Here is a 21,413-nt window from a genome sequence, read left to right on the forward strand (position 1 = left end):
AGTGTTTAGGCCAGAAAGTGTCTCTGTTCTTTAGCCACCTGGCACAAATCACAACCCTATTTATTGATTAAGTCATACTCCATCCCAGAGCATGATGATAATATAAATATTTATTGGTTTAATTTATATCAACATTGATTTAGACCATGGTACTAACTTGACTATTGTACAAATTCATTTTTGAAGTCACTACTGATTTAGAGCAATGTGGCAATCTCCAAAACCTGTTAAAGTCCAATTATTTAATATTTTATCCATAACTTAGAATGGAGTCAGTTTTGCATCTTCCAAACTTGTGAAAAAAGGATTTCTCTCAAACACAGGCAGTATGAATCACATATAACCCTGAAAAAAATTTTTGCTGTTGTGGTAATAAAACCCCTTAAAATCCTGGTTCTGCAGGGTAAGTGCTGATACAAGCCTTGCTGCAGAGATACAAATGGCAATGCTGGAATAATTATTCTTGCTTATTTCCCACCCAATGGATGCAGCAGGGAGCTCAAGTGCTGGTTTGAGTGCTGCCTCCCCAAAAAGGCAAGCTCCTTTTGGAAACCTGTGAATCTCCCATTAAGATAATTTTGTAAGCTGATGTCTTGTACAAGTTTCACATTGTTAGGATCATACTTATATTCTGAACCCACGGCAGGATGCAACACTTTGAGTGGACTAAAGCACCTTCCAATCTTTGTCTTCCCTATCAAATTGTCTTTCCAAGACAGGTAGAGCTCTGCTCTCTGCCCCTTTCAGTATGTTTACCAGCTTGAGTCTTTCATTGAAAACATTTTATTCCAGACAGTTTAAGACTCCTTTTAGGAGTGATTGTATTTCCTCCACCTTTTTTCCTTCTTAAGTAGGATTATACATTCTTCAATGAATCTATTTTTACTTCAAGTTCATTCCTTCAAAGATTGAGCTGAGGGCAGCCCTTTCTTAGAAATTATAGGCTATCAGCTGCATGGAACAGTCATTTGCATGGTGCTTCTGTAATCTCTTTTCCTAATCAGTTTTGGAGATAATGGCAGACAGAGCTATACTGCTATAACTGACTTGGAGGAATAAAGGGAAATGCAGATGTTGTCTTGTTGACAATTTTATGAGCGAGTTGAGTGCAGGCACTGAGAGACAATGGAAGTGTTACAAAACATTTTTAGAGCTTTGTAATGAAAACATTTGTGTCTTTCTTTTGGGCTCTTCTTGAAGGATCTCTTCCCAGTGCTAGAGGATGTCTGGAGCCAGAAGACTCCTTCCCTCTGAGCCCTGCCGTCAGCAGCAGTGAGGATGGCACTTGACCATGGCCAGTCCTTGCAGACATGAATAACTGCACTAACAAGTGAAGGAGAAACATTTAGAGGAATACATGGGGAATGATAGGCTGCTATCTCCTTCCTCACAAGTGTTATCGTTTGCAGCTGATTCTCTCATTATAAAGGACCCCAAACCATGGCAGAAATATCCTCTAGCTTGGGATATTGATATTCTTTCTGCCAGTAACTAGAGAATGGTATTTAATATGTGAACCTCCAGTTCTACAGTAAAGGGAATATGGCAAGATGGAAGGCAATCTTTTTTTTTTTTTTTCCTTCATTTTTTAGTGAGCAGATTGTATGGCCTAGGTCACTTTCAGCTACTCATTCTTACATTTGGTAACACTGCCATCTGAGAGCACTTTGCTTGTGAAAAAGAGGTCTAGGAAAACAAGTCTGTTCCTACAAAGTATATTTTAATTTTTGTGGCTTTTTTCAGTTTTTCAATATTTGAATATCTGTATTAATTCCTTGGGAGGAAAAAAATTGCTTGAGGAAAAACTGTTTATTCTTTGCAGTTAGTTCTTCCCCAGCACTATGGGGTTAGATAATCCATCAACTACAAATAATTTGCCATCTGCATATCTGTATCTCTAGATTCTGAGCCCTGCTTTGAATAGATTCATTTAGGGTTTTAGAAAATAATCGACTTCTCAGCAATTCTTAGAAGTTATTATTTCTTTCTCTTTTTAGTGAATTTGCATTAGATAAGAAATGAGTGATACAAGTCAATAAAGTATCTGCCTCTTCATGTTTATACATGAGGGACTTTTTTTGAGAATTTTGGCAGAGCAGAGCAAACTGAATGCAAGGTGAAAACCTGGACTGTTCCATGCTCTGAGCACAGGAGAAGCAATATTGCCTTGCCTTCAGGGAAAAACAAATACATCTCACAACCTGCCTGGTCAAACATGTTTTGGCCAGTAAACAAAGAGCTTTCCTGCAGTCTGGATTAGCAGAATATGATATCAGAAATTATTGGACTCCAATTCCTTAATATTTTTAAAATTAAATCTGTATAGTACTTATGCTAAGAATTAACATGTGTAATTCTCTGATCTGAATACTTGATGAATATAAATGTATTGTTATTAACACTGATTACCATAACTGAGTTACTTGCTCACACCATTTGACTACTGGAAAGCATTAAAAAGCATTTTTAATGCTGAAATCTGTGGAGCATGTGCTAAATATATTGCCATAAGATACACTGACCATCAGGAGGAGGGAGCAGAATTGTTTGTGTGTTTTGAGGTATCTTATAGGCCAGATGAGGAAGAATAACTGTTACCATCACATTACATCTCCCAAACATGGTGCAGTGCAGCAGGGAACATGTGGGTCCTCAGCATTAAGAGCATTTCTGCTGCTTCTTGACACTTTGCTGCCCCAAAATTGCAGTACAATTTTCTGTATTAAGATTTGAGTTTGGAACATTGCTTCTCTCTAGTAGTCAGTGTAGGCTACAAAAAGTATGTTGACCTCTACTGGATTGAAGCCTTAGGGAATTTGATCCAATGCCATGAATGCCATCCTGGCACAAATCCCATAAATCAGCATGGTGCTGGTTTTCTCTGTGGGGGAGAACAGTGTCACTGAGATCAATAGGCTTGGTTGGGCATTTTGTATAAAGTGTGTGTTAATGTGCAGGATTGAAGCATTCCTAGGACAGGAAAGCAATGGTGATAGGAGAGCATTGGACCTTGTCCAACAGTGCTTTCATTTCCCAGGGTTTTGAGGTAAAATATCTCTTAAGATTAACTTGGCTAAAGTAGTTTGGGATGACTGGAAGTGATGTGCAACTCTGAATACTAAGTAACCCTTGTATGTCAAGGATTTGTATTTAACTGCTGCTTGCCTTTGGAAAAGGGTGAGATTAAGATTAAGGAACCCAACCTGAATTCCATGGCAGTGGCCTTTTGGTCTGCTGTAATTGCTTGTTTATAAAAGATAATACCCAAGCACTGACAGTTATTTCACACACACACACACAAAAACCCAGTGAGTTGCCCATATTTTTGAATACATAGTCTTACAGAAAATGAAAAAAAGCTGTAGTTACAGCACTCATCTCTAGGCACAGGGATGCTATACACTGATGTGATTGTGATTGAATTTACCATCCTAGTTCAAGAACAGTCCATTTCTGATGTTCACAAATTGACTCAGTTTGTCATGCTTTGAATGGCTACAGAGGAGTGCAAATCCTGCACCCTTCTGAGCTGTCAGGGATCTTCCCTGGTTGATGTGATTTCATGACACAGATGAAGCAGAAAGTATGGCTTCAGGATATGGCTGAGATTTCATGTCAGAGACTGGTCATTTAATTCCCTTATTTTCTGAAATAGAAAGCAAAGTCATTGTCTAATAGAAAGATATTACCTTACAGTTACTCAAAATAGATTTTATTTTAGGATGGTTGTTAAGCAGCCAATTATTAAAATTGTTCTTTTTGGTATTAAAATGTTCAAAAGACTATTGTGATCACAGATACTGACAAGTAAGAAGTAAGTTGCTAAGTAAAACTTTTTTGCAAAAGAAGCAACAATTAACAAAATGTTTTTTATTGACCCAACTATTGTCTGCAAGGATAGGATCCCAAATACATGTAGGATTTCTGGTGAAATAAATGCTTTCTGCCACTAGAACTATACCAAGTAAATTTCAGCAAACAACACACTATTCATCCCTCTTACTAAAATAATCCTGCTCACTAAGAAAAGGCTTTCTATCAAACAGAATGCTCTCCCCGACCTAATTATTTTTTGTCAGGATTTTTTTTTTCCTGTCCTATTTAACAATCCCAAATTCAGAGTTTAAGTGAACGTATTTTAAAGGCAAATGTTTACACCGACTTTTCAGCTTTAGCAATTTTAACCTAAACTAATATGCCTGATGTGACAAGTGCATGCAATTTATCTGATCCTCAAACAGGCAAGTGCTGCTGTAACTGTTCCCCTTGTGTTTTGTGGAGAAGTGAAGAAAGAACCTTAAGATAAGATCTCTCTTCTGTGGGAATTTAAATTCCTGGAGGAAAAGTGACTCTGCTTCTTAGTCTTTCTGCTAGCTGACACACACAAAGACTAATGACTTCTCTCTTGCTCCATGAAAATCTAACTGTGATACGTTAATGGCCTTCATTAGACGTGTCACCCACCATCCCCTCGTGTGCTTATTGTCCTCCCCTCCCACTGAGATGTTTTATCACTCCTCTAACCATGTGAAGGGAGGCAGCATCCTTCAGCAGCAGCACCAACATGTCTGTAGAGGGATGATGAAATATCCTGTCATTGACAGGTCCTGTGCAGCCACCCCGACTGCTGGTCTAGTTCCCTCAAATCGCTCTGTGTTCTGGAGGACTCACAAGAAATGCCTGTTGAAAAGCTTGCTTTCCTGCTTGAACTATTTTGCATGTTTAAAATGTTAGAATTATTTACATTAAGAGCCTTGAGTCCAAGCATTAACTCAGCACTGCCAACCCCACCACTAAACCGTGTCCCCAAGTGTCACATCTGCTGTCTTTTAAATACCTCCCGGGATGGTGGCTCCACCACTGGCCTGGGCAGCCCTCATGGGACAGCCCTAGTTCTGCTGGACACACTATTTTTGCTAAGCCAGGAAGCCACTGGCCTCCTTGGCCACCTGGGCACAGGCTGGCTGATGTTTAGCTGGCTGTCCACCAGCACCATGGGGTTTCTTTCCACTGGAATGTTCTCCAGGTACTCTGGCCCCAGCTGTAGCACTGTGTGGGGTTATTGTAACCCAGGTGCAGGATCCAGCACTTTGCCTTGTTGAACCTCACACCACTGTCCTCAGACCATCAACCCAGGCTGGCCAGATCTTTCAGCAGAACCTTTCCTGCCCTCCAGCAGGTCATGTTCCCACCCAGCTTGGTGTCTACTGTGACCTGACTGACCATGCACTCAATTTAGGGTCTTACTAGTAAATACAGAGCCAAAGGCACCATTAAGTACTTTGGTCTTTTTCCCTTGTCCTTTGTTACTGTTTCCCCCAGACCCCATAAAGACTGGAAATCCTCCTCAGACCCTCTTTTGTTGCTGGTATGTTTATGGAGGCACTTTTAGAGCTGGCAGGGCTTTAGCACCCACCCGGCTGTGCCATGCCCTGGTTTTACTCCCCAAGGAGCTGCTTCTATTCACCTTGGGGGTTTGGCTGCTATTGCTCCCGGCCCCATCAGCTGCAGGATCCTGCTGGCTCTCTTTACTTCTCCTAAGTTTCCCCTAGTTTGGGAATACCCCCCTGTGAGAGCTCAGCTACGCAGATCATGCTGGCACCAGAGCCGCTTGCCTTAGCAATTAATGCTTAATGAGTTCATTATCCTATTTAACATTTCATGGATAATTTGCAATTACTTAAAAATAAACATGTATATTCAAGGTCTGGCTTCATGGGGAGAAAAAAAGTGCTGAAATGTATACAGATTGATAGGGTAGGTAATTGCTTAGAACAGGAAAAATCCCTTCCTCTGCTCCCACACATATCCTAAATATATAAATAGCTAGGTAGATACATGCACATATATACAGACACATATGTATTTATGTATTTTAAATCACTTTATGCCTTTCTTTAAAGGGCAGTGCTAAGATAGCTCTTCCTGCTGCAAGGAAATGGTGTATTCAAAAGAGGTCCCTCTCACCTGTTTGCAGAAACAGTGAGAGCTCACTAGCTGGTCAAGCTGGAGGTGTTTTCACTTGAGTATTTTGGTCATTTTCCTTCATAAGTACTAGGGAAATTCAGAATATAAAAGTAAAACTGGGATTTATTTGCATGTGTTTTGTTTGAAGAGTTTGTTGGAAACTATGGATCCTGCTTATGAGGAGGGCTGCATGACAAATGAATTCAAGTATTTTGGAAGTATCTCTAGATCACCTACAAGGTGACAGCTTTTCTCCTCTTCCACTGCTGCTTTCATTCCTGGTGTGTTGCTGTTTCTTTTGCTGTCCTACTCTGCCTCAAAAGCAATGATGTCCACAGCACAGGGGGCACACATGGTAATATGATCTCCTGGTAGATGTCACATGCCAAGCAAAGGGATTTCTATTTAGCATACAGCACCTGAAATGAATATATGTTCTGCCTCCACCTGACAATATCCTTTAGAATACGGTTTCTTGCTTGTTTAATGTGGCCTAATGTTAGATGAGACTTGTGAATCAGAAACTGCTATAAGATATTTGTGTCTAAATCAAAACCAATATTCACCTTAGATGAAATCCCAGTCCACTGCAGAAGCCAAGGAAATTTTGCCTTCAACTTTACTATGACCAGAATTTCAATCAGAGTTGTTACACAGAAAAAAAATTTAATAGCTTTGGTGGTTATCATTAAAGTCAGAATCTCCTGCATTTTTATTAAATTAGTACCCAATAACAATAACTTCTGAGTGTTAGAGGACAAGAGAAGAACAAGAGGAAAGGAAAGCTTGAGAGGTAAATACTCTTCTTAGAGAGGCACATGCTTGTCTTTAACAATGGATGTAGATACACCCATCTGTGGAAACCTCAAGAGGAACAAATAATTAGTCTGTTATAATCTGTATAAAAGCAAAATTAATGGTAGCCTTGGGGGTTACATATGTCTGGGTAATTTTTGATAGTGAGAATTTATTGGAAATACACTCTGGAACCTGCCCAGGAATAGATTAGTCCATTATAGAGACAGACAAAAGCATCCTTATCCTTCTGTTCTAGCAGTGGATCACAGCTTAGGGTCTGTGGAATTCTATTTTTTTGTGCAGCTGGAATGAAAAAAGAATAGACCACATGCCTATGGTGAATGGTCATGGCAACACAGAGCAGAAAACCCAGAGAAAGGAATGATATTTAAAAAGCAGTTTTGAATGCTGCTTTGTTCTCAAGGGAGAACAGTATAAAAAAATTACAGCTTTGTCCTATGACTTGAGACAGCTCTGCTGGGCTAATGCAGGTACTGGAGCAAAGTTGACACATCATGAAAAGGTATTTGAGGTGTAAGTTTTGAATATTTATGGGAACCAGATAAAAAGTCTGTATTGAACTTGCGTGTTGAGTTTGCAATTATAGGCTCAAACACTTAGCAACAGCATAAATCTCTATTTTTACTAAATGAACTCAATAAAGCTGCAAAAGAAGGGCATGAGATCAGTCTAGTTTCAGATACAGTATTTCTATTCTTTCATTACTGCTTTAACTGTTGTAGGCTAGGTTAACCCTGACTTATTGTATTTTCTATTTATATTCATTTTTTTAAGAAGAAGATGGCAATTCCCTGCTCTCTGTCACCAGCATGTTACTAAAAGGTGTTTTGCAGTAGGAAGCAGAACCCAAATAGATTTGATTGAGAGCAACTTGCAAGGCAAAACTCACAAAGCAGATAAAAACTGGGCTATCCTCATTTTTATCCTGCACGTTTTCCCATAGTTCCATGCAGAGAAGGAAGGGAATTCAGCCCTTGCTTCAGCCCAAGAAAACTCTGCAAGTTTCCTGCCCAAAAAAGCAGTGAGCATTTATCTGCCCCAAAAAAAGTCACAAGAAATAAAATACAGAATTTCAATTCTTCTACTAAGTAAGGGAATTTGGGGAGACAATTGCATGAAGAAGTATTTAAAAACCCCACCACCATTAGTAATTTTCTGAATTACTCAGCTATCACAGCTGTTGTTAAGGGTAAGAGAACTGAGCAACAGTAGAAATGTTTTTCTTCCTAGTTCTCATTACACTTTAACTGAAATATAGACTTATTTGACAAGGCTGAGCTAAAACCTTTCGGGTTCTTGTAATGTATTTGAGTTAGAAACGCAGGAAGGTTGTATCATCTTACAGCTAGAGTATAAAATCATGGGAAGAAGAGAACATTTAAACTAGATTTATCCCCTGTGGAGGGCTTTGTACGGAAATTAGAAGATGATCAAATCTCTGAATGGTAATTTAATAGCTAATTTAAAAGCCTCTCTCACTGAAATTATCAAGAAACCACAAGATACACAGTTATATATTACTCAATGCATATTATAGCATAGGCATACACTAGTGAAAAAAGGACTCCAAAACCAGTTTGAGTTTCATATTAATTTAAATATATAAGATTACATAAAATGTCAGGTGCATTTAATCATTTTTAAAGCAGAAATTAGCACAAAAGCAACCCATTGTTCTGGCTTCAGGCAGATTCTACCTAACTCAATACACCACTCTGGGAAGTAATTCCTCATTCAACACCCTGTCTGTTAAATTCACCTGCAAATAAATGAGAGTTGCACTGCAGCCAGAGACTTGGGAAATTTATCCAATTTGTGACTGAAATTTCTCAACCTTCACCTCCATCTCTTTAATATCGAGGGCTGTGGCTTTAATGCCTCCAGTAATCTGAAATGCAGCATGAGCTGAGCCCTAATCCCTCACATAGGAAAGTGTCAGGCCACCTGTAGATCTGCACTAACACTGGTGCCCCACATGCAGGCTCACACTGCCTCTTACCTTTTTTTGTCTCTACTATTACCCTTAGAAGTTTATTATATTTCCTTTTATAACAATATTCCTCATGCTGAGGCCAAGAAAAATCAGAACTATTAAACTGATTGCACCAAGCACAATAGAATTAAGTAGCACTCCTTTAAAATCCTGCAGGAAGAATACATTTCCAGGTGCTCCCTGCCACCTTAAAAAAGTAATTTCCTATCATTTATTAAATAATCACTGGTCATTTCTAAACCATCTCTTCTTGGCTTAAAGGTGCAGTCATGAAAATGGGGAGGGGCTTTTGATAGCACAGCTGCAAGGGAGAATGGATTTTTTATTTTTTTTTAATGGGTGATGATGTGCAGTTTTACTTTATCTTCTGGTCAGGTGGATGAGCTGTGAAAAAATTTATCCCTTCACTGAAATTCTTGGAGGGAGCCTTAAAGTCCAGTGTCATTCTCTCTCCCAACAACTCTCCCTTTCATTTAGGAAGCTATGAAAGATGTATTTTCTTTTCCTGCTTAGAAAAAAGGGAAAAACAAACCAAAAACCTAAAAAAAACTAAAAAGTAGCTTTTTTAGCTTTACTTCTCTTCCAACTAAATAAGCCTAAAACACACATAGGTTTCCCCACAGGGGAAGCTTCTGACTGATATGTTGAGTCAAGACAGCATCAAACTCTTCCAGCTGTCACAGCATTGCAGAAGTGCAGGTCCATCTGCCAAGAGCCAGGAGGTTACTGTGGCTGCCTCCAAAAAGTGCAGGGGAGCCATGGTTTGCTGATTAATTCAGTCCAGGGACTTCTAAGATGACTTTCTTGAAAATGCCTGGCTCACATTTGTGCACTGACCCTCTGCTTCTGTGCTCTGGGGGGGAATATTCCAGAGTGCCTCAGAGCTGCCGCTCTGTCAGGGACACATGGGCATCAGTGAGCCTGGCTGGGAGCTCTCCCTGGAGGACAGAAGTGCTGGGCTATGCCAAGTGACATGGATGAGTCTCATTCGGGGCCAGAAAAGCACATTGCACAGGAGGCACTGCAGGTCCCAGCCAGCCAGGACCAGGGATGCTCCTTTCAGGGTGGCCTGGCAATAATAATCTGCCTAAAACACCTCAAGGCAGCTGTGTGACCACTCACAGGAATCTGTTCTCCCCTTCAGCAGGAGTCTCCATCAAAAAAAAACACCCAGCACAATGAACCAAGCTCTTCTGTAGCTTCATACTCCAAGCTAAAAGTATTTAGGATCAGAAATTACTCAGAATCAGATTCATTAGTTGCCAATGCTACCAGGTTTGGATTGAAAGTCAGCATTCGACTTAAACAAGAACAAGGTGTGGAATTTGTATTTGCTTCTAGAAAGAGAAAAAAAGATTTTAATTAAAGAAAAAGGGAAACTAGGATTTTAGTGACTACAAAACTAAAAATTTGAAAGAATAAAAGGACCAATAATAATTTCCCTCTAAATTTCACCAAGCTTTAAAAGTTAAAAACAGCATTCAAGCAGCATGCAGTAACTACCTAATTGTGGTGGCCTGTCAATAAGGAGCACAGAAGAATAATAAATGTCTGTGTTTTCCTCTAAAAAAAACATATATCTCACTGATTTAGGGGGCAATTTCTCAATTGCAGTTAAAATCTAAAATTATCTGTTTGATCAATGGTCTAGGTAGATAAAAAATCTGGTCAACCCATTAAATAAGGAAGTTAATAAGAAGGGAGAACCATCTCACAGTTCGTGAAATAGTACAGCAAAGTATAATTTTTCAAGTCCTAGTAATTATGTTGGCTATCACACCATTACTGATATAATGTGAAGCTAATAAGCCAAGTAATTAGAATGCACTAGGTCAGAGTTTTCACCTTAATATGTGAAGGGTAAATGAGAATGAGGCATTCTAATATTTAGCATATGACTAAAAAGGTGCAAAAAGTAATAGAACGAAATGTTACTTTTTAGAGGGAAAATGTTCATCAAGTTGAAAGTTGTTTGTAGTGACTTACATGCTGGGCCTAATGGAGGTCGTTATGGAGATTTAATTGTGTTACAGATGCACCAGAGAGGTCTGGCTGAGTTCTCCTCTCTGAATGACTTGCTGCATCCTGCTGCTGCTGCCCAAGCTGAATTGCCTTTCTCACTTACAAGCCACTTACACATTGAATGTAGCACTACTCAAGGCTGTCTAGCACAAAAGACCCAAATTAGCCCATACCTCAGAAAACAGAAACGTGATATTCCTGAAAAGCAGGAGGGAAACACTTCCTTTCCTGATGTTTCAGCTCACAGCATTGCCAGACCCAATTCTTTTTATGTTCAGACTACTCAGCTGTTTTTGAAAGAAAGCTGAGTCCAGGTCCCTCAGAGTCCATAAGCTCATCAGAAAATAGTGAGATGCTCTTCTCTGCACCAAGGCCATTCACTCTCAGCAGTTTACAGGCACAAAATACCTGGGTACCTTTCTCCTCAGCCACAAATACAAGAAACAGTGGGCAAACAGTTTCGAAAGATGCTTTGCTTTCAGTTCTTCAGGAAACAGAGTGACAAATTGCAAATAAATATGTTAAAGGTAGAGATTAAAAAGCACAGGTTATTAAAAGAACAAACTGTGAAGTGGTCTCAGTTTTGTAGTGGTAATTATGCACCACATTTTACCTCGGGGGTGCTAAAAGAGAAAATTAAGCCTTTTGTTGCATATGTTATGGGGCATGATGATGAGTCATGTTTGACTGTGACACCTTGGGCTGCAAATGTGAGGAAATAGAAATGCCATGTGACAGAGATTTGAAACCTTTTCTTGACTCTGCTTTGCAGGGAAGCCTCTCTATTTCATCCCCTTTTGTCAGTATCAAAGGAAAATGTAGATCAGGAAATCAGTCTGCAGCAAACGTATGGAAAAGTTCAAGAAGCGAATGAAAGAAGTCAGTGGGAGAAGTCTTTTGACTTCTTCTGGCAAAGCTGCACAAAAAAAAATACTGCCTCAGAGAGGATTCTGAATTAGGAAGGTTTCTCTTCAGCCTGCACATTGTTTTAGTACTGCTTGTTGTCGTAAGCAATATACAATGCTGAAATATTAAGGAATACACATTCCCCTTGAGGGGTAGGTGTGTAAAGTCCTGAAAAGTCACTTCAGAAACTGAACGAGAAAATTAAACTGATGGGACAGCACACTTGAAAGAGCACACTTGAAAATGTAGGTACTGTCACAGTTACATAATGAGGGTTTCTATCTAAAGACTTGATCCTGATGAGAATGGGAGTCAAAGTTTGTCTTCACCCCACACCCTTCCTACCAGTAATGGTGTATAATATAACAATGGGCTTATCCTTGGCAAGGAAGTAACTTTAACAAATGTCCTTCTGGTCTAGCCATAAGAGAAATTAAATTTTAGATGGCAATTGGGACATTTACAGCAAACAGATAATAACAAAAGAGTCAAAACAACTGCTTCATCTTGTCTGAGGAACTGGTATAAAATAACTGCATCAGTAACTGCAAGGCAGATATTTATATTGGGTATCAAACATAATGTAAATAAGAGCTATTCTAACCTTGACAAGTTTCATAGACTGAAATTCTCCTATTCAGATTTTAGGTAAATGAACTACATCAGGAAGAATCTCATGAAAAGTGACAAGGTCCTTGACATCAACCTCATTCATACTGCTTTTACCTAGCTGATATGTAGAGAAGTTTTAGAGAATAAAGCCTGACCTGACTTTTACAGCCTTTACTACATGGGATTTCTGGAAGCAGGAATGGCTGCTAGAGGATGAGAGAATTCACAGTTTTCCAAACCTTAGAGGAAGACATTTTAAAGAAAAGGCATAGTCTTCTCATGGCAGCAGCACTACCATCCTCTGCACTGTTCTGCTCACAGTCTGCCCAAGGAAGAGGTTTGCTGAGACAGGGATGAGGACAGAAAAGGGCACACACAGGGATTTGGAGGTTGGGCTAGAGTGGTGGAGCACTGGGCCTTGCAGCATGGTCTGTGCCACACCAATGCTCTGCAAGGGGAATGTGCCATGTCCCCAGTAAAATCCTTAGTGACCTTGTTCAGGAGCCACTTGATCCTTCTTTCCTTCTACTTGTTTATATCCTGCTAAATAAAATGTCAATGAAGTGAATATAAATGAGCATAAAAGTGACTTATCATTGTCAGACTATGCTCTCAAATTATGCTTCCTCAATTATTGCTTGACTGATGCATTTCAGCATATATCTTTCATATCTGTACTAATTAATGAATTGGCACCTCAAGAGATTCAAAAACATGCTTTTTCCTTCCCTGGAAATGATGCATAAGACTCCAGAGTATTTCCATGTAATATTCCATCTAATATTTATATTTCATTAAAACACACTTTTTACTTTGGTAGCCATCCTTTATCTTCCAGAGGTCTTGACTGTGTTCACAAAAGGGCCTGAATAATTCACAGCTCATTTACACAGCAATGTCAGCCTTGTTTCTCTTTCGTGCTCTGCTCACCAGGGCCTGGAGTTCTCAGCTTCCCTTCTTCCTAGGCACAAGCTTGGCAACTTTTAGTGAGCAGTGCTTAGTCTGGAAGAAAGAGGCTGAGGGAGACTCAGGGAGGAATTTTTTTTTTTTTTTTGCTAATTGTTTCAGGAGGTAGCAGAGGGACTTGGGTGTTTGAATGATGGAGATGAAGGAACTTTTCCTATTGCTTTTCCAAAGAATTTCATGATAACATGCTCAGGCATCCATTTTCTACTTTTTTTTTAATTAGTGAGATGCTTCAAGCTGATAAAGGACTGAAAAGTGTTCAGATTTCATCTATTCATCCTCTCCTTTTCCTCCTGCTAGCCTGTGACTCATGTGAAGGAGAAAAGTGATGCAGAATATGATACTGAAGCTGGTTAAAAACTTGCCCTTCTAGCCGAGAGTAAAGTTAATTTTCATCAAATTACAGGTCTCTGTCACAGATGCAGGTGTGAATGTCACCAGAAGACATGCATTGTCGGTTTTTATTTCATCATGCACTGAAATCAGAAGGCAATTATTCAGGTTTAATATCTGCACTTTAAATAGCTTTAAAGATGTTGAAGTAAGTGTCCATTTAAATAAAAAAGGGGAAATAAAGTTTAAAATTCCAGAAGGTTTCAGAGGATGAGGGGAAATATCACTTTAATAAAGACCTGCCATAAAATGGAAAAGTAATATTTAGTTTTAAATCTCTTCAGGTTTTCAGCAGAGCTCACCTCTGCTTGGTTCTTTCACAGAATTACGAGCAGGGCCTGAACCACAGTGAAGATTGCTGCCTAAATCAAAAAGATGTGTGTTGTTTTAAAACAATAAATGGTCACCAGTGCCCAGTTTTAATTTCCAAGGAGATGGGCAATTTGTAATTGCAAAAAGCAAAAGGACTAAGTAGATCTCCCTTATTTTGTGTTGTGTGAGGAAACATAGTGTTTTTAAAAATTAGAATATTGCAGTCCTCCAGTGGTATAAAAATCAGAACTTTTGGGGTACTTTTTGGGGGGGTTGATGCGTTGGGGGGATTTAAAGTGAGTGCAACAGGTTCCTTTTCTGATGGAAGGCAGCAGGGATGGAGCATGAGCTCACTGCCCTGTGGTTGAAGTCACACTTTTTGGATACTTCTCTGAACCCCTCAAGACCCCCAAATCAGAGCACAAATCTCCTAGGGCAAGCCTCCTGCAGGACGATTATTTTTCAAGTCTTAAGGGAAGCTGAGAACAAAATCTGCAGTAAAGGGTTGTCTGAAACATTAGCAACATTACTTCTGGGACGTTGTGGCCTCCAGTTCCAGTCAGTGAGTGCTTCTTGCTGGGAGCAGGGACTTGGGCACCCTTTACAGTGCTGCCACTTTGCTCTGGAACCTGGATCAATGGTGAGGGCACTAAACAGGTCAGGATGGAGCTGGTTCCCTGCTCTGGAAATCACTAAGGTAAATGGTCCTGCACTAAGAAAAAATGTCAAAACCTTCTACAGTTAATTGAGAAAAGTCTTATTCCTACCACTGATTTTTATTTAAAATTTTGTTGCCACAGCTCAGATGAAAGCTAGAAGCTTGACATATGCAGGCCATAAACCCCTGACAGGTGATTGTCAGCTGAGCTTAAACCATGACTTTCAAAATGAGAGATGGGGAGAGGCTTAAAAATCTTGACCTGTCTTAAGCACATCAGCATGTGCCACCAGCTGCAGATGAATAAATACCCTGTGCTGGGAGCACATGCAAAGGGGCTGTTCAAGTCTAAGGAGCTGCCATATGGCAGAGCCAGTGCACCTGTGGAGCTGCAAGGAATGATGGATGGCGTGCTGGAGCAGTTAAATGGTGTCATCTGTTATGTGCATGGCAGTGGGAGAGACCAAGGGGTGAGCTTGGGAACACATCTCCTCCAAAGGTTTTAAATAGTACGCCCAGATTTGGAGAGTCCTGCTGAGGAGCTGCCCCCTCTCTGACTGGGGATGATGCAGAGCTGCATGGTGGGCTCGGGGCAGGGAGGAGCAGCAGGCTCCCAACCTGAGGGGGGTAAGGGCTGCACTGCATGGAGCAGCCATGGGAGAAGGGAGCTCCTGCAGACATGTCCCTCCCAGGATGGGGTCACACTGGCAGGAATAGATGGTGCCAGTGCCTGTGGTGTGGGTGAGGGGGCACCCATTTCCATCCTGGTGAAATGCTCTCTGGAGACAGTCTGAAATATTTCAGAGCTGAGGACAGCTTTGGTAACGCTATATGATTATAAGGGACCCCAAATTCCATTAGAGAGCTGAAGGACTGAGAAGAATGTCATATCAATTTAGATTCAGCAGGAGAGGGAGGGAGCAACTTGCATCTACCTGGGCTGATCTCCAGCCCAGAGTGTCAGGTGAGTACCTCAGCTGGAAGATGTGTCTTGGAGCATGTGTGCTAAATAATCCCTCTGCTGAGGTTGCTGAGGGGCCATGAGCTACTCCTGCTGGAGAGCTGTTCTTTGGTGTTGGGGTTTCTGGGAGCAGACCTCACTGCCTGACTGGGAAACTGCTCAGCAAAAATGAAATTACTGGTTTTAGCTGTGAGATGTCAAAATGCATAAGTCAGTTGCTGTGGATCAACAGATAAATGGACACTACTTTAAAAAAAAAACCCAAAAACAACACCACACACATCTGCACTACTGACTGCATTTTAATAGCTCACTACTGTATTTTTGGTTTAGACCACACAAGATAAGTGAAATTCCCCAGTACCATGTATTCAAATTCTGTTTCCTGATAAAAGCACAGATTTTCAATGTCTTTATGCATGCAGAATGCTCTTTCCTGAATAAGCTGTTTTGTAGCATGAGTAAGAGCAAGTAGCAGAATCTGTCTCTGTTTGATTTTCCTTAGCCAGAATACACAAGAGAAACAAATGGAAAACAACACAGAGCAAAAGACCTTTAAAACAGGTCCTACTTTGTATGGAGAGCATTCACATGAAATTACAGAGAGGGAGAAACTGAGTGAGCAGTGTTGTCAGGTAGAATGATTCCATAATTGAAGAAAAATGTGAGTGAAATCGGTATAAAGTAAAAATTCAGCAAACAGAGAAAACAGGCAAGAGCATCACAGGTGGGTGACAGCAAGCTGAGCCTCACTGCTGCAGGTGATCTGGGCAGAGGAGAGGGCGTGCCTGCATGTCAGGAGAGATTCACTGCTCTGGGCTCTGTGCAGCTGGGGATGTTTATTGAGAGCTGCCAAAGTACAGCACAAAATAAACCAGTGTGAGCAAAGCTTCCTGGGTGACTTTGTATGTCAGTGAAGTCCTGAGAAATAGAGCACAGTGAGGCAAGCACAGGTTTCTGGGGCAGCAAGGGTCTGCCCACACACACATGCACTCAGCAGCAGCAGGGAATCATCATGAATCCCAAAAAAAGTACAGCAGAGCCACTTAGGGAAGAAGCAACTTCTTTGGAAATGGCTAACAAAAAACTCATTGAGATATGGCTGATCTCACTGGGATGAATTCATTAACAGGCTAGGAAGCCAGGACGGTTTTGAGAGGGAAAATGGATTTTCCATCTCCTCTTTGATCCATGGGCAGAGGAATAACTGAACAGGGGCTTTCTGGCAGGCCTGACCTCTGCCTCTGTGCATAGTGGGAAGGTTGTAGATGTGGCTGGAATGACATCAAATTGCAGAGAAGGCAGAGGCCTCAGAGGTGTGCACCTCTGGGCTGCTTCCAGAGGCTTTGTCTAGCAGGACTAAAGAGGTACTAGGGACAGCATGAGCAATTTTAAACTTCACTCTCATTCTCTGCCTTCACCCCTCTGACTTGACAATTGTCCCCTTTTTACATGGTCTGAAGGCTTCTGCTCTGTGGAGATTACAGACTTTGGACTCTTAGTACAGCCATTAGAGGATGGATTTGTCCTCCAGTCGTTGATAAGAGCAAATACTTCTTTTGAATGGAAAAACACATTGTCCACTGATCATTTTTTAGGCAAATACCAAGTAAAGGGTTGGCACAAGTCATCCTGAGGGCTGTAATTGCCTGAGGCATTTCATTTGGGTTCTCCTCCCCCTTCTCCAGATTTTCTTCTCTCCTTTTGTGTTGTGGAGGAGCCAAAAACACAGCAGGGGAAACTGAGCAACCATTGGTTTTCATGGCAAAGCTACTCAACAGAGGTGCTGTCAAATCACAAAGGGAAAAGTAGGGCATATTCCCCTTCATCTTTTATAGTTATAAGCTGAATTATGAATAAGAATGATCAGTAAAACAACTGTGATTTTCAAATCAGTCCTAACGGTAATAGGATTTATTTTCCTCCTTTCATGTGGGTGAATTTTTATTCTGATAACCTTATAAGCATGAGACTGTAAGCTTGCTCCTGGTTCTTGCTCACTCCGCTGAGGGAGGAGGGGTGAGGAGAGGAGTGGACTGGAGCAGGGGCCTGTGCCAGTCCAGAAAGACCTCACATTACAGCAGCTCTCTGAGGCATCCAAAAGATGTCCTGCACAAAGTCAGGATTGGCAATTAAAACTCTGTGAAGCTCTTTTTGTGCGATCTCACCCATCTCAGATTAGACAATAGCTAAAATGTTCACCTGGGAGATTCACACTGAAGTTTCCTTTTAGAAGCAAAATGGAGACTTGAATAGAGTGGGGATGATTCCCAGGTGCCCTGAAAACACCTGAACCATCAATTATCCTTTCTTTTCTTCTGATCAGAAACTTTGTTTCAGATCCAAAAAAAGCCATCCTTCAAAACTGATGTGTCTGTTCCCAGATGAATTTCTGGTGGTAAGGAGTTAAGATTTTCTGAAGACACCCAATCACTTGTGCACATTCTGGATGAAGTGGTTGTTTTCTGATCAGGACAAGCATTTTATAGGGTTTGTGTTTGTGGTGCACAGGGTGACATTTTCTCGTTATTGTCTGTTGTCTGACTGATTTTGCCCATTCATTTCTTATTTTGTTTTAGAATGGAGAAAAAAAAAGAGGAGATGTGCTAAATTTCTGCATTTTTAGATCACTCCAAGCAATGCTTGATCTAAACAGTGTTTACTATTATTACTATTTTAAGTATGCTGGGTAAAGTTGTAATGTTTCCAGAATTTTTTTAAGCATTAAGAGATTTTTTTGTGGATTGTCGTATTTAGAATATTCAGTTTAATTATCAGAAAAATTGAGATGCCTTGAGTAATTACTTGTTTAGCAAATATTAGTTCTTTAAATTAGCATGGAGATTTAGCCAGACTCTTCTCATCCCCAAGAGTAAGAAATGCACTACTCATTATTTTGTTGGTGCCTAAAATGTAATGCTATCTGCATTCAAGAATTAAATACAGATTATTTATTGTTAACTAATAAAAGATAATGTTATTTTAGAAATGGAGCTTTAGCAATACATGTCAAATGTCAAAGGATTTGTCAAATATAAGCGTTGAAACTACACAAGTTAAAATAGTTGGCTTTTTAACAAAACAAGACTTTAGCTACAGGAATTTGTAATTTCCTAATACTGACAACTTTGAAACTTTTCCTTGTGGAAACCTTGTGGGAAGATTTTTCAGGCCGTGTAGTAACAACTGCACTGTTTTCAATATTGCTCTAAAATGTCTTTCTCTCTTGGAGAGACCAAACCTCACTAATATTTCCTTTTGTTTTCTCCTCGACTTTCCAAACTTTACATTGGCAGCCTTTAAAACTAGTGAGAAACTGAACCTTCTTAACATTTCCCTTCCCAGATCTGAGCTCCAAGGCTGCCATGCACAGATCCACAGATCCACCAGTGGCACTGGGGTCTTGCAAACCAAAGGGGGAGCAAATATAGCCCACAGGGGAAGTATTTTCTAATGGTCATTGCAAACTATTCGGGCAGGATCCCATGGCAGTAGATTTGGTGGCCTAGCACCTCCTGAACACAACTGCACACACACAGCCCCTCCCTGGGTCCCATCCGGCCTCAGCTGTAACACTCTTGCACATTTCTGCTGCAAGGACAGTAACCAAATGGAACATTTTCTCTAGAAACACTTCAGTGGCTGTCAACTGCCTTTCAGATTTCAAGCCCTTAAACTTGCAGGCGCTTGCTCAGTGTAGGTGCTGAAACAAAGGGCTGGAAATAGCAGCAGGAGGAAGCAGAAGCAGCTCCCAGTGTGTGAGCTTTGGGCAGGCTCTGTTGACAAGCCTCCAGAAAGTCTGACACCTGAGAGAGGTGCCAAACTCAAGCTTCTCCAGCTACTCAAGCTGCTGGCACATGTATGTCCTCACAGCCCTATAATCCCACCCTTGATGAGTCCAGCTTTGGATCAAGACTGTTAGGAGGAATTGTAGTAATCAGGTACATAAAATAAGATGTATTGAACAGCAAAGGGGCAGTAGCATGCACATTCATAAATGTACACAGAAAGTAGGGGCTTTTAGTGTGCCTTAAATAGTTTGGCACCAGGGTCAAGAAACAAATGAGAGCTGAGAACACCAAATGCCACGTAATGGCTTTGGTATTGAGGCTGTTTTTTAAGCCACTCTTCTCAGGATCATTAAAGAACAAAAGTAAATTTATTAATGCCATTCTATCTTGTATAGTCTATCACTTTCATATTTAAACAGTGATTTCCATCTATGTGTTTGTGTTTACTAGGAACAGAGGTGACTAGCAGAAACCTGATAGTCTTTTTTTATTATTAGGGCTTCTTGAAGTTTAAGCTTCTAATCATATGCAAAAAATATTAAAATAATACTATCAAAGGCTCCGTCTTTCGGAGATTCAGTTCATAAATATGCACTTTGATGGAGGAAATGCAGACCCTTTTATGCAGTATGAATGTCATCAAGGAGATATTCTCATGCTAATTATTACAGACAATTCATGGCTGAACAGCTCTCAGATAATGTAAGAAATGGCGGGGGCTTATTTCCACATTCTTCTATTCTTCTCCTAAAGCTGCTCTTAACCACTTTTTCACTATCTCTGCTATTTCATTTGCAACTTGCCATCTCTGGGGAGAGGGAGTTTGCAGTTTGGAAATAGTTGTTGGGGACGGTGCCAACGGCCCAGAGCAGGCCCAGGTGGGACCTGCCCAGACCCACCCTGGGTTAGAGCCCCACTTCAGCCCAGCCCAGGGTGCTCAGCCCTTCCCCAGCTGCCCTGGGGTGGTGCAGGGCTTCCTGCAAGAGCCCCTTGTGGGTGCTGCTGCCTTGCAAGGGACAGGAGTGTGTCCTGTGTCCCTGCACTTAGCCCAGGTGACAACAGAGCGATCCATCTCACCCTCTGGTGACCTCACTGTAAGCAGCAGCTGCTGCTGGCAAGGGCATGAAATATCCCTCAGGTGTTGGCATGAGATGGACACAAGGAATGCATGATTAAATCAGAGCATTTGATTGTGATGAACCAACTTATTTCCATGACCTTCCCTATTGGCATCTCTATGCCATTAATGAGATAACATCCCAACAGCCTCCAGACAAACTGGGAAAACCATCAGGCCCTTGCTGAAAGCTGAATTTTACGCTTGGAGCAGTAGTTGTGAGCATATCAGCCTGGAAGAGATGGAAAAATAAACAAGCAAGGGAAAAACAGCTTAAGGCAGAACAAGTTTAATATATTTTTTCCTTTTACACTGGGGTGAAGGGGGAGAAGTTTGTGCCAAATTTGGAGTTGACTGCCCATGGCCATTACTTATGTAAGTAAGTTTGGCTTGCCAGCCCAGTGCACAGGGCTGACTGACCTTGGCAGCCATGTGTCAGAATTATTCTCCTACAAATCCAGTGTTCTCTGGCACTTTCTGCAGTGCTCTGAACACAGGCAAGCTTGTCAGCTTGGAGAGAACCTACTTTCTATTTTATCCCCCTTTCTTTCAAGAAGCAAGGGAAAACTCATGCTGGAGCCTGGGCTTTTTTTAAGACACCCAGTATTCTTCCCCTGTTAAAGCAGGGGGGAATCTTTCAGTTTGCTGTCCTGAGCAGTAGTGGAGCTGGGTAGCCTATAGAAAATGCTGTACAGGAAAGCAAGCATTTGAAGTGGATGCTGGAATAAATTAGTTGAGGTAGTAAAGGGGGAATAACTGAGACTGACCATCCTGACAAGGCTGTGTTGTTTGCATTTCCTCTGGGTGGGTGCAGACTCTCCTGTCTGTGCCATTTTCCTGTCAGTACAGATTCCAGAGAGGACTCAAGGGGGAGAGCTGAAATGCGCATAAGTGTG

Source organism: Molothrus ater, chromosome 7, assembly GCF_012460135.2.
Source record: "Molothrus ater isolate BHLD 08-10-18 breed brown headed cowbird chromosome 7, BPBGC_Mater_1.1, whole genome shotgun sequence".
Lineage (NCBI taxonomy): Eukaryota > Metazoa > Chordata > Aves > Passeriformes > Icteridae > Molothrus > Molothrus ater.